Source organism: Pinus tabuliformis, chromosome 4_2 (genome assembly GCF_031772625.1).
Source record: "Pinus tabuliformis cultivar Carrire ecotype Pingquan chromosome 4_2, CPIR1, whole genome shotgun sequence".
Lineage (NCBI taxonomy): Eukaryota > Viridiplantae > Streptophyta > Pinopsida > Pinales > Pinaceae > Pinus > Pinus tabuliformis.
This window is the reverse complement of record NC_142304.1, coordinates 735,456,871-735,472,169: the sequence shown is the minus strand read 5'-3', so window position 1 is coordinate 735,472,169 and position 15,299 is coordinate 735,456,871. Positions and strand designations below refer to the sequence as shown.

The window sequence follows — 15,299 nt, the reverse complement described above, 5'->3', positions numbered from 1 at the left end:
ATATTCTTTTTACTTCTAATTACTCTACATAAAATTATATTAAGCCATATGGACAACTATTTAAATATATATAGTATATATTTTTCTTTTTTAATACAACCGACATTAATTTTCTATTTAGAGAATAATTTATTTTTGTTGTAAGATAGGGGAACATACTTACACAACACCTTTACACTGGGTTGTAGAATGAGCCTCTCAGCTCAACCAACATAGTTCCATCTTAACCATGGATCTAATATGAGCCAAGAGGATCAAATTTCTTTAGGTGCAAAGTGATTTTAGAGTGCAAAGAAAATGTGTATTTTTTATTATTTAAATTGTATTTTTGAATGCTATACATATTATATAACATGTGTATTGAGTCATTTTATAAGTGTACATTAAATTGGTTTTTTTTTTGTTATTATTATATTTTTAAGTATAGGTCAAAATAAATTCATATTAAAATACTTTATTCATATTCCACATTGGATATTTTATTCTATACAACATTAAAATATATGTTTTTAACATTTTTTCTATATATACATATTTATGAAGTTGATATCAGGTATTAAAATATTTTTTAAAAATATAAGGTTTAAACATCTTACTCATATTTTTTTTACTTCTAATTACTTTATATAAACTTTTATTAGGTCATATAAACAACTATATATATATATCTATATATATATATACACACACACACACAACTAACATTGCTTTTCTATTTAGAGATTATTTTTTTGTTTTAAGACAAACTAACATACTTACACATCGCCTTTACATTGGGGTGTAGACTGAGCCTCTCCGCTCAACCAACATAGATCTATCTTAACCATAGATCTAACATAAATCAAGAGATGCAAATTTCTTTAGGTGCAAAGTTATTTTAGAGTGGAAAAAAATGTGTCATTTGTATTGTTCAAATTGTATTTTTGAATGTTATAGAGATTACATAACATGTGTATTGAGTCATTTTATAAGAGTACATTAACTTTTTTTTGTTACTAATATATTTTTTAATTATACGAAACATTATTTGATATTAAAATATTTTATTCACATTTCACATTGGATGTTTTGTTCTATACAACATTAAAATATTTTCTTTTAATATTTTTTTTTATATATACACATTTCTTTTAAAATATTTTTGAAAAATATAAGGTTTAAACATCTTACTCACATATTTCTTTTACTTCTAATTTATTTACATAAAAATATATTGTCATATGGAAAACTAATTAAATATGCATGGCATTCTTTTCTTTTTTAATACAACAGATATTGCTTTTCTCTTTAGAGAATAATTTATTTTTGTTTTAAGACGAGACACACTTACACATCACTTTCACATGCTGTCAAAAGAGAGGTTTTAAGACAGGACATACTTACACACCACTTTCACATGCTATCCAATGAACCTCTCAGTTCAATCATAATATTATTACACATATAAAATGTTATTCATTAAAAGAGTGTTATTTAAAATGGTATGGATTCAGCGTTCTAAAAAAATTCCTAAGGCACTTCAATTGCGCAGGGGTTACTCATTCAGTTTGTGATTTAAATAAATTTTTACAATATTTTAGAAAAATTAAACTAGAAAAACTCACCTGAAATCTTCCAAAATATCTAAAAACAACTCGTTAATTAAATACTTTAAATAAAAATTAAAATTACCAATAAAATTAAATCAAGAAATAAAAATAAATTTTGAGAATATTTTGACAACGCTTGCTTTATCACCACACAATTGTTTTCTAGTTACCAATTTTGACCCAAACAAAAAAAGAAAAAAAGAAAAGAGGAAACAGTAGCAGCAGCGCAATGTATTCAACCACTTGCAGGAATACATTAAAATTTTTAGTGCTCAACGTCATTTTAGCACATGCTTGCCTTGAAACTGCAAATGTCCAAAGATATCGCAAGGGATAATCACGATAGAGGAATGCTTTTACATCCCTAAATTACGGAGCATTACGTAAGTTATAATTTTCTTTTCCTTTTAATAAATCGAAAAATACCGACCATGTTGGAAGTTGGCCGATGGGCGATACCTTCAGTAAAAGGCAGTGTACCACGTGTTTGTTGAAAAGCCTGTTCAATTCATGATCCACATTCTCATTGAATTTTTTCCGGTTGCTCACGTACAAGCCCGTGAGATTCCAACAGCGGTTTATAGTGGATCCTACTGATGCCGTCCCAACTGGAAAAAACCGTGGGATTGGGTTCTTGGCAAAGTGCACTTCATCTCACGCGGGATTTCTGCTGTTCCATCTGCCACTAGCTATCGATATATTGTAGACAATTTTGCGGATGGGAAGGTGGTATGGAGTCTGTAACCCAACTCTATGCAACGTCTATCAAATCAGGGCTTTCTGTTGTATGTGTTTTGTGTTTGTCTCAGTATTTCCTTACAGAAATGGCCTCCTATTCACATGTTTCTCAGAGTAAGAGAGGGAGAGATGAATACTGCAATGGCGAATTCGCTTTGCCAGACGCAAAACGAACCATTAGTAGAGCGTTGGCGTATGACAGTGATCTCACGAGCTTGCTCGACAAGATCGATGATATGCATAACAAAGAAAATAACTCAGAAGGGATTCATGCTATCAATGAGCTTGACTGTGAGATCGGATTGAACGCGGTTCTAAAGTCTATAATGATGAAGGCGGAAATCGGGTTGAAGGCGCAAGCGCAAACACATAATGATGTTAAGTCTACTGACGAGAAGAGAAGTAATGATAAGATGAGTTCTATTAAATAAGACGAGTTGACACTGGACAGAGCGGAATTCTGAAGCAACGACCTCAGTTTGCTATATAAAAGACTTCAACGATCCCGACGATGTTGGCGCAGAACTTGGTTTCTTGGAAGACCATATTTGCCCCCACGAATTTGGAATCATCATTAACAACATCGAGGGAGATTCAATCGCCAATACTATGGACTATCCGGATGCCGGATTTCTATGGGTCTCTGTGGGACAATGACTTTTGGCAGTTGAATCAACATTTGGTTATTCAAAATGATCTTGAATTGCCACATTTGGCATTAGTGGAGCTGAGTTTCATGACGCTTAGAACGATTTTAAGCCAGTTCAACGTTAGAGCAACGATGATGAAGGATTGTAACATACTCATTGAAAGAAACATTTCCTCATGTTGTATGTGAAAAAACATATTCAGTGCCGTGTATGTAACTTTTTTCCAAGGCCATTTCCTCTGAACTGTCACTCTGCGAATCCATGAGCAAATCAAAATTTTACTTTAAAAACAAGGTCAAGGAGGAACCTTCAGCTGAAGTTTTAACTTGTTGTTGAATCATTTATATGTTTTCATATACTAGCCGTTTTGTCAAAATGTGATCGATGAAATGTTTAGTCGCGTTGTGCAAGATTTTTAGTCCAACCATACTGGAATCAATTGCTTTATCACCTCAAAGAGACTTGGTTATATTTCTACATAAGTTGTCATCCGTTAGTATCAATGTCGATTTTTAACAACTTCATGATACTCTGAAACTGAGATACGACATAAAGCAACTTGTTCGTAACTTCAATTTTTCTGTCTCTAGTGTATTCATTCTTCAACTATGTCTAACTCTTTCCCAGTTGAATGATTCTTAAATCTAACCCACGTTGGAGTCGAGGCTTTTCCCACAATATCCTCAATATTCTTAATGGTGGATTATAAACATGGATATATTCTTACGGACTTGTACATTTTTCATAATGCTTACATGAAAACATGGTTCGACTTCCCATTCGTTGGACGCACTAAGCATGTTCTTGGTGCTGCACGACCTTGACATTTTCACGCACTGACGTTGCTGGTTTGTAGGTTGCCAAAAAAGTCAATTAAATATTTTACTCAATTTCTTGCTAGTTCGGGAAGAGTTTTACGAATTGCATTCAACAATTAGAGTTGGTGGTCATCCTTAAACCACCGCAGGTTGTAGACCTCCCTTTTCCAAGTTGGAGGTCTCTCTCTCCAAAGCATTAGGAACACTTCCTCTAACATAATATTTCAACTTCTTGCTAGATTTGGAAGAGTTTTAGGCAATGCAGTAAGAGTTCCAGTGTTGGTGGTCATCCATAACATTTAGCCTAGTGCCACCATGCATGTTTTCAGATTTTGTATTACAACTTTCTTCTTGGACTGTATATACCCCTTCAGATTAAGGGGGGAACCATAACATTTAGCCTAGTGCCACCATGCATGTTTTCAGATTTTGTATTACAACTTTCTTCTTGGACTGTATATACCCCTTCAGATTAAGGGGGGAAATATTGGACACCTAATCAGCTAAGGGTTATGGTGAGGAAGTTGAAAGGTCAAAAGGAGTCCAAGAGACCTTGGAACATGAATCCAAGAGTCACTCCAATGTATTAATAATTTATATCATGTGAATAATATATGCATCTAATGCTTATCTTTCATATTTTGGTTTTCACCATGGTTGTGTTTAACAAGTCTAAATGTTAGATGTTTTGGTTTTTCTCAAGGAAATCATGCAATAGAATTTTTGGTGAGAATTCATAAATAAATTCAAAACTACAAAACCTTTTAAGACACTCAAATTATTTAGATTATATAAATTTATCTTATTATTACAACAAATTGCTATCAAATTTTAAATAAAATTAACTACAAAATATGTAGAGAAAAAAAAGAAAAAGAAAAAACTAACAATTAAATTACACTTTACATTATTATTACTAGCATAGATCCATCTTAACCACTAGCTTAGAGAATCAAATTTCTTTATGTGCAAAGTTATTTTTGTTGACACCTAATCATCAGGATTGGGTGAACAACTGTAATTGATGTAAATAAATAATAGAAAAGATGAAGAGTCACTAGGAGATGAAATGAACAGTCTCTCCCTCATGTATATAATAAAGACCAACCTGAATGAATATCATGAATTGTTTTGAGGAGTTACTGACTGGTCTGACATGGTATGAGAGCTAGCGCCATTTTTGGCTTCCAGCTCCATTTTGTAACTCCCTTCTGCCATTTCTTCAGAAGTTTGTCCTGCATTTTCCTGCTAATTTTCCTGGTGGTCTGACTCTGTCCCTCTGCCAATTTTCCTGGTATCGTCTCCCACGCTCCTCCACTTTCATGCTCTACCACGTTCTTTTCTCTGAATATTGCATTGGTATGGTCTAATAGCGCTACTCTCCCATACCTCTCCCAGCTGAATATTACGCTGATAAAAAAAAATACAGTTCTGCAAGCTGAACTTCTTCTAGTTCACGCTTTGATTGACATTGAAATGCCTTGATGGAGCCCTCTGGCTTAGCGGAAGCTTAATGGAGCCTTCTGGCATTGGTGGAGAGATTACTTTTTGGAAGGTTATTGCTTGAGATTTGGCATGACACGACCGTCGTTACATGATGAGACCCACGAGCCCATGACCTTATATTGAAGGTCGTTTTCTGCAAACATAGAGGTGGACTTTTAAATCCTCTACATGGAATATTGCTTCCTGTATTCATAAACATTGCTCCATATAACTCCATATTACACTGACCTCTATACGTTGTTCCATATATATGTAAAGATGGTATATATAAGCGTTGTTCCACATATATAATGTTGTGTCCACGCTAATGTTGTTTTCATATATATGCTGGTATATATAACGTTGTCTCCACGCTAATGTTGTTTTCATGTAGACGATATCCCATATATACCACGCTGTTGGGATCCCATAATGTTGTTTTCAAATTGGCTAACATAGTTAACGCTCCTACGTTTGACTGTGTTTAATATATTGTTTGAAAATACTGTCGTGGGGCTCGAACACACTTTGATATCAGCTCTAATACTTCTATCAAAATCATATTTTTTTAGCAGCAGAAGTTTTTTTTTTCCTCTCCACAAAAGCACATTTTTTTTTGTCAGTAGAAGTATTTTTACAGCACTTAGATTTTACAATGCATCCAATCATATCTATTGTGGGAGTAGTTCTCACTGGCAAGGAGAACTATCCTGAGTGGTCTCGCAAGATAAAACACACCCTCATTTTCAATGAGTTGTGGAAAGAAGTGTGTGTTGGAGATGAAGAAAAAGATTCAAAACGACCTACCTTAGACAAGGAGTTCACCATTTGGAAAAATAAGAAAAACAAAACCTATGCATTAATTGCAGCATCTATAAGTGAAGAGGTGAGTCGACATATTTCACCATTTTCAAATGCTTTCGAAACCTTACAAAATTTGAAAGAACTCTATGACTCAAACTTTGCACTTGAAGTTGTTCAACTCATGATTAAACTCTTCACTTTTGAATTACAAAATAATGATCCCCTTGCTCTTGCATCCGAAGTAAAATCTATACTTCATGATATCGAAGCCACTAAGGTTGAATTGGATATTCCTCTTATCACTTTTCTTAAGGCACTTTATCGTAATTACTCCAATTATCTTGAGTCATTGCAAGAAAATGGAAATCTCAAAGATATTACCTTTGACTCTTTTGTGAAAAAATTTGATGAAAGAGAGAAAGCTTTTGGAAAGAAGACAGCCCCTGAATCTTCTGAAGAGGCTGTGTGCCTTGCTCATAAAGAAAATAATCTTGCCCAAGATTCTTCTAGAGGAAGAGGTGGTCGAAGAGGAAGAGGAAGATATTTTAGAGGCAGGGGGGGCTGACACTCTCAAGGAGAAAAGTCAGATTTGCATTGCATATGCTGCAAAAGAAATGGATCACATGATGCCTCCACATGCAAGTTACCTTGGGACAAAATTGAGCAGCAAAGAAACCAACCCAAAGGTAAAACTAATGACACAGACAAAGGTAAAGCACTTGAATCCACTCACTATGTTGTGGCACAATGTAATATTGGAATAAATGAAGACTTATTTAATGCTTCACTTGCTTCTTGGAAAAATGATGGGTTGCTTGATTCAGGAGCAACTTGCCACATGACTCATAGAAAAGATTTTTTTGAAGAATTTACTGACAATGTTGATGGAGCAAGTATACTTTGCATACCAATCAAAACTCAAGCCATCAAGGCTTGGCATAATCAGGCTTAAATTGCCTGGTCTTCCAGACTTTCTTTTGCATCATGTTCTATATCTCCCACAGCTGAAGAGAAACTTATTGTCCTTGGTCCACATCCGCCAGCAAGGTCACTCCTTTCATATGTTTGATGGAAAGCTTGAGGTGAGAAAAGCATCTGACCACTCACTTGTCATGAGGGGAATAGAAGAAAAAAGGCTTCTCAAGTTGCAGGGTACCTCTTCTCATGCACAACATTTCTAATACAATTCTCATTATGAAGAAGGTACACTTCCATCAAGTTTATTATGGCATGCTAGATTTGGACATTTGAACTATGACAGCCTCCACTTGTTGAAAAAAAATGGTGTTACTTGTTTGCCTACAATTCCTAGGAAACTTAAGCAATGTGATGCTTGCATTCTAAGAAAGCATAAAAACAGTCTTTTCATGATTCACATTCAAGAGCACATAGAAAACTTGAACTCATTCATTCAAATTTATGTGGTCTAATACCTGTTCCTTCTGCAAATAGAAATAAATATATGATGACATTTATTGATGACTACACTAGAATGTGTTGGGTTTATTTATTGAAGAACAAATCTGATGCTTTTCAAACATTCAAGAACTTTCATACATGGATTGAAAATGATGCACAATCTCATATTGGTTCTATTCGCACTGATAATGGAAAAGAGTACACTTCAAATGAATTTGAAAACTATCTTCACCAACATGGGATCAAACATCAAACAACTATGCCTTATAATCCCCAATAGAATGGTGTAGCTGAAAGAATGAATAGGACAATCTTAAATATGGTGCGCTCCATGATGTTTTTCAAAAATGTAAAATTGATGTTTTGGGCTATTGTAGTTCTGTGTGTTGTATATATAAAGAATATATGTCCATCTAATGCTATCAAAAACAAGACTCCCTATGAAATGTGGTATGGGCACATTCCTTCGGTAAAGCATCTCAGGGTCTTTGGTTCCACCTGTTATGCCTTGATACCAAAGGTACATAGAAACAAACTTGGTGCAAGAAGTCGTAAGTGTATCTTCCTAGGGTATTCAAACACCTCCAAAGCATACTGTCTCTATGATGAAGTCAATAAAATGTTTGTTGTATCTAGAGATGTAATCTTTCTTGAATCATCCAAAACTGACAATGTTGTTGAGCGACAACTTGATTGCTTGGATAGATTCTCAAATGAAAAATCATTTCAAGAATTTGATAATCAGATTCCACATCTTGAAAGGGGGATTCCTATACTAGATCAACCTGTGGAATCTTCTTCTGAAGCATTCTCTCCCCCGCATGAAACTCCAACAACGGATGATACTTTAAGTGATATGATTGATAGAACTAGGAGACTCAATCTTGATTCAGTCCCAACTCAATCAACGGAGCAGCCTGGACCATCTGAGAAAGGTCCCCAAAAGTGGCTGACAAAGACACTTGAAAGTGTTCATCCTGATGAGGTTGGAAAGATAGGAACTATAAATTCAAACCGGCAAAATGGAGGTGATGTAGATGACTCTGATTCACCTATTGATATGGATGTTTCTTATGATTGTGAATTGAATTTTTCTACAGATTTTGAACCAACTTCCTTCAAAGAAGCTGCTTTTCATGATGAATGGAAAGAAGCGATGCAAAAGGAGTATGATGCCTTGATAAAGAATGGCACTTGGAAGCTGGTTGATCCTCCATTAGGAACCAAACTAATTGGCTGCAAGTGGGTCTACAATAACAAGTATAAAGCTGATGGCTCACTTGACAAGCACAAATCCAGGCTTGTGGCAAAAGGTTTTGCACAGAAGGAAGGGGTCGATTATGAGGAGACTTTTGCCCCCACGACAAAATGGGCTACCATCCAGACACTTTTTTCCCTAGCAGTGTAAAACGATTGGAAAGTCCATCAAATGGATGTAAAAACTGTTTTCTTGAATGGAGATCTAAAAGAGAATGTTTTTATGTCCCATCTTGAAGGATTTGCTATGAAAGGGCATGAACATAAAGTATGCAAACTTGTGAAATCCTTGTATGGCCTCAAACAAGCACCGCGAGCCTGGTATGAAAAACTAACTGAGCATCTTCTGAAACTAAATTTCAAACATTATGATCTTGATGATGCAACATTGTTTGTCAAGAAGGTTGGCAAAACAGTTGTATATCTTATGGTATATGCAGATGATCTTTTGATGATAAGGAACAATGAAAGCTACATTGCATCCATAAAGAGGAATTTAGGAAAGGTTTTGAAATGACTGATTTGGGCTATGTTCATTATTATCTTGGCATTGAAGTAACTCAACATCCGAAGTCCATATTCCTTTCTCAAAAGAAGTACATTGGAGATCTGTTGAACAGGTTTGGAATGACAAAATGCAATCCTCTTACTACTCCAATGAAACAAAACTTAAAGCTCACATCCATTGAAGGAAAAAGAATTTGAGGATGCAACAAAGTATAGACAATTTGTAGGAAGTCTCAACTACCTAACTACTATCAGACCAGACATTTCATTTGATGTTGGAATCCTCTCCAGGTTTATGCAAAAGCCTTGTGAGGGACATTGGTCTGCTGCAAAAAGAGTTCTAAGGTACTTGAAGGGAACTCAAGACTTTGGAATCAAGTATACATAGGTGGGGACTTTAGCTTGATTGGATACTCTGATTCAGACTTAGATGGAGACAAAGAAACTGGGGTATCTACTTCAAGTTATGCTATAAGTCTTGGATTAGGTTCTTCCTCCTGGAGATCATGCAAACAATCAGTTCTAGTAGATTCTACAACAGATGCAGAATATGTGGCAACAGCCGAGGCAACAAAAGAAATTGTGTGGCTCAGGAAAATTCTTGAAGACTTGCAGGTAAAACAAGAACAATCGACTCCACTCATGATTGACAATACCTTGGCAATAAAGTTGGCCAAGAACCCAAAGTTCCATGATCAAATGAAGCACATCAATACTAAATATCACTTGATTCAACATCATGTTGAGGCCAAAACAATCCATCTTTGCCATTGTTCCACTAATGAGAAAATTGCAAACATCTTCACCAAAGCGCTTGGAAGAGAAAAGCTTGAAAGATTCAGAACGATGCTTGGACTCACCAACATTCCTTTAGATTAAGGGGGGAAATGTTGACACATAACCATTAGGATTCGGTGAACAACTGTAATTGATGTAAATAAATAATAGAAAAGATGAAGAACCACCATGAGATGAAATGAACAGTCTATCCCTCATGTATATAATAAAGACCAACATGAATGAATATCATGAATTGTTTTGAGGAGTTACCTCCTCGTCTGACAATCTTAGAGTGAAAAAAGAATGTGTAATTTCTTATTGTTTAAATTGTATTTTTGAATGTTATAGAGATTGCATAACATGTGTATCGAGCCATTTTATAAGGGTATATTAAATTGTTTTTTTTGTAATTAATATACTTTTAAGTACCCATATTAAAATATTTTATTCATATTCTACATTGGATATTTTATTCTATACAACATTAAAATATTTTCTTTTAACATTTTTTTTCTTCTGTATATACATATTTATGAAGTTGATATCAGAGTGTTCAAATATTTTTTTGAAAATATAAGGTTTAAACATCTTACTGACATATTTTTTTTACTTCTATTACTTTACATAAAATTATATTAGATCATATGGACAACTATTTAAATATACATAGTATATATTTTTTCTTGTTTAATACAACCGACATTCTTTCTCTATTTAGAGAATATTTTATTTTTGTTGTAAGACACGTGAACATACTTACACATCACCTTTACACTGGGTTGTAGAATGGATTGTAGAATGAGCCTCTTAGCTCAATCAACATAGTTCCATCTTAACCATGGATCTAACATGAGCCAAGATGATCAAATTTCTCTAGGTGCAAAGTTATTTTAGAGTGCAAAAAAATGTGTAATTTTTTATTATTTAAATTGTATTTTTGAATGCTATACATATTACATAACAAGTGTATTGAGTCATTTTATAAGGGTACATTAAATTGGTTTCGTTGTTATTATTATATTTTTAAGTATAGGTCAAAATTAATTCATATTAAAATAATTTATTCATATTCCACATTGGATATTTTGTTCTATACAACATTAAAATATATTTTTTAACATTTTTTCTATATATACATATTTATGAAGTTGATATCATGTATTAAAATATTTTTAAAAAATATAAGGTTTAAACATCTTACTCACATTTTTTTTTTACTTCTAATTACTTTACATAAGCCCCACGGGGGTAGGCGAGTTGGTAATCACAATACGGTGAAGTTCGTTAGAAAGGCGGGCTCCGTACTGAAGGTCACGAGTTCAATTCCCCCAGACTAACCCGACGCTGTGGAGAGGGGTGGGCGCAGTTTCCCAGGGGTTATAGTAGTAGCGGTCAGGATCGACCCTGTGTAACGCGAGTTGCGAGGCTGCTCCAGTTGCTGATTTCTCTGTTAACGAAAAAACATACTTACACATCACCTTTGCACTCGGTTGTAGGATCTAGCATAAGCCAAGAGGTTCAAATTTCTTTAGGTGCAAAGTTATTTTAGAGTGAAAAAAAATGTGTCATTTTGTATTGTTCAAATTCTATTTTTAAATGTTATAGAGATTACATAACATGTTTATTGAGTCATTTTATAAGGGTACATTAATTTTTTTTGGTTACTAATATATATTTTAAATATACGTCAACATTAATTCATACTAAAATATTTTATTCACATTCCACATTGAACATGTTATTATATACAACATTAAAATATTTTCTTTTAACATTTTTCTATATACACATATTTCTGTTAAAATAATTTTGAAAAATATAAGGTTTAAACATCTTACTCACATATTTATTTTACTTCTAATTTATTTACATAAAATTATATTATGTCATATGGACAACTAATTAAATATGCATAGCATAGGGGCCTGGAGTATGCCCTAAAACTGCTTCTGCTTGGCTAAGAGCTCGTCTTCCTCGGACGTAAGGAAACAGGTTAACGGCCCAAGACCAAGAGGCATCTGGCAGGAGTGATAGCCTGCTCCCTTACGGACCACCAGCGGGTTATTTCAGGTGGCGTGGTTTTCCTTGATAACAGTGATGTGTTAAACTAACATTCGGGGATAGCAGCCAGAGATGGTTGTCCTCACTGTTGGTTTGACAAACTGAGTTTGATAGGTTTTTCCACCTTTTGAAAAAAAAAATATATATATATATATATATATATATATGCATAGCATATTTCTTTCTTTTTTAATACAACCTATATTGCGTTTCTATTTAGAGAATAAATTATTTTTGTTTTAAGGTGATGTACACACTTACACATCACCTTCACATGCTCTCGAATGAACCTCTAGATTCAATCATTATATTATTACACACATAAAATGTTATTCATTAAAGGAGTGTTATTTAAACTTGTATGGCTTCAACAACTTGAAAAATTCCTTAATTTTTTTACATAAAATTATATTATGTCACGTGGACAACTAATTAAATATACATAGCATATTTTTTTTTGTTTTTAATACAACATATTGCTTTTCTATTTAGACAATAATTTGTTTTTGTTTTAAGATGACAAACACACTTACAGATCACCTTCATATGTTGTTGAATGAACCTCTTTGTTCAATCATAATATTATTACACATGCAAAATGTTATTCATTAAAGGAGTGTTATTTAAACTTGTATGGATTCAATGCCCTGAAAAATTCCTAGGGTATTTCGATTGTGCAAGGGTTACCCATTCAACTTGTGATTTCAATAAATTCCTGCAGGATTTTCGAAAAATTAGACCGGAAAAACCCACTTGAAAAACTTTCAAAAAATCTCATTAAAAACAACTCATTCATTAATTACTTTTAATAAAAATAAAATTACCAATAAAATTAAATCGAGAAATAAAAATAAATTTATAAATTAATGTTTAATAAGAGAATATTTTGACGACGCTTGCTTTATCACCGAACAATCGTTACCAATTTTGACCCCAAAAAAGAAGCAAACAGTAGTAGCGGCTTAATGTATTCAACCACTTGCAGAAGTACATTAAAATTTTGGGTGCTCACCGTCATTTTAGCACCTACTTTCCTGGAAACTGCAAAAGTCCAAAGATATCGAAAGGGATAATCACGATAGAGGAATGCTTTTACATCCCTAAATTACGGAGCAATACATAAGTCATAATTTTCTTTTCTTTTTAATAAATCGAAAAATACCGAGCATGTTGGAAGTTGACCCATAGGCGATACCTTCGGTAAAAGGCTGTGTACCACGTGTTTGTTGCAAAGCCTGTTCAATTCATGATCCACATTTTCATTGAATTTTTTCCGTTTGCTCACGTACAATGCAGTGAGATTCCAACAGCGGTTTATAGTGGGTCCTACTGGTCCCGTCGCAACTGGGAAAAACGTGGGATTGGATTCTTCGCAAAGTGGGGTTCACCTCACGCGGGATTTCTGCTGTTCCAACTACAACTAGCTATCGATATATTGTAGACAATTTTGCGGATGGGAAGGTGGTGTGGAGTCTGTAACCCAACTCTATGCAACGTCTATGAAAACAGGGCTTTCTGTTGTATGTGTTTTGTGTTTGTCTCAGTATTTCCTTGCAGAGATGACCACCTATTCCCATGTTTCTCAGAGTAAGAGAGGGAGAGATGAATACTGGAATGGCGGATTCGCTTTGCCAGACGCAAAACGAACCATTAGCAGAGCGTTGGCGTATGACAGCGATCTCACGAGCTTGCTCGACAAGATCGATGATATGGATAACAAAGTCAGTAACCCAGAAGGGATTGATGCTATCAATGAGCTTGACAGCGAGATCGGATTGAACGCGGTTCAAAAGTCTATAATGATGAAGGCGGAAATCGGGTTGAAGGCGCAAACGCATAATGATTTTAGGTCTACTGACGAGAAGGGAAGTAATGATCAGATGGGTTCTATTAAAGAAGACGAGTTGACAGCGCGGAATTCTGAAGCAACGACCTCAGTTTGCTATGTAAAAGACTTCAAGGATCCCGACGATGTTGGTGCAGAACTTGGCTTCTTGGAAGACCATATCTGTCCCCACGAATTTGGAATCATCATCAACTACATCGAGGGAGATTCAATCGCCAATACTATGGACTATTCGGATGCGGGGTATGGATATGCTGAGACTACGGAGGATTTCTATGGGTCTCTGTGGGACAATGATATTTGGCAGTTGAATGAACATTTGGTTATTCAAAATGATCTTGAATCGCCACAACAAAAATGATTTGGGATTAGTGGAGCCGAGTTTCATGACGTTTAGAACGATTTTAAACCAGTTCAACATTAGAGCAACGATGATGAAGTATTGTAACATGCATATTGAAAGAAACATTTCCTGATTTTGTATGTGAAAAAACATAATCAGTGCCGAGTATGTCAGTTTGTTTCCAAGGCTATTTCCTCCGAACTGTCACTCTGTGAATCCATGAGCAAATCAAAATTTTACTATAAAAAACAAGTTCAAGGAGGAACCTTCAGCTGAAGTTTTTATAACTTGATTTTGTTAAATCATTTATATGTTTTCACACTAGGCGTTTTGTCAAAATGTGATCAACGAAATGTTTAGTTGAATCGAGAAAGATTTTTAGTCGAAGTGCAATCAATAGAGTTGTTAAAATCTCTAAATAGAGTTGTTAAAATTTCTATTTCTAAGAATTTTTTTTGGTTTTTTTTTTAATTTCTCTAAAATTTTATAAGAATTTATTGAAATCACAAGTTTGATAGGTAGCACTTATACAATCCAAGTATTTTACGAGTTTTTCAAGGTGCCGAATCTATATATACAATAAAAAAACCAATTTAAATAATACAATCAAAATTTCACCTTAAATATTTTCACCAGCTTCTATCACAAAAAACAACACCACAAAAAACAACACCAGAATCAATTGCTTTATCACCTCAATAAGACTTGGTTATATTTATATTTCTATCTGAGTTGTCATCCGTGAGTATCAATGTCGATTTTTAACAACTTACTGATACCATGAAACTCAGATGTGTTTTAAAATATTGATGTCTGTTAACACCACAAAGATGAAGCGGACATAAAGCAACATCCGTGATAGGAACTTCAATTTTTCTGTCACTAATGTATTCATTCTTCCACTATGTCTAACTCTTTTACAGTTGAATGATTCTTAAATCTAGCGACGCTGGAGTCTAGACTTTCCCCACAATATCCTCAATTATCTTATTGGTGGATTAT

General features: G+C 34.3%; 1 pseudogene; it reads left to right on the top strand.

Annotated features, from left to right (window-relative positions):
* The first annotated feature begins 13,588 nt into the window (after nt 1-13,588).
* LOC149171709 (uncharacterized) lies at nt 13,589-14,402 on the top strand (annotated as a pseudogene).
* The last annotated feature ends 897 nt before the right edge of the window (nt 14,403-15,299 follow it).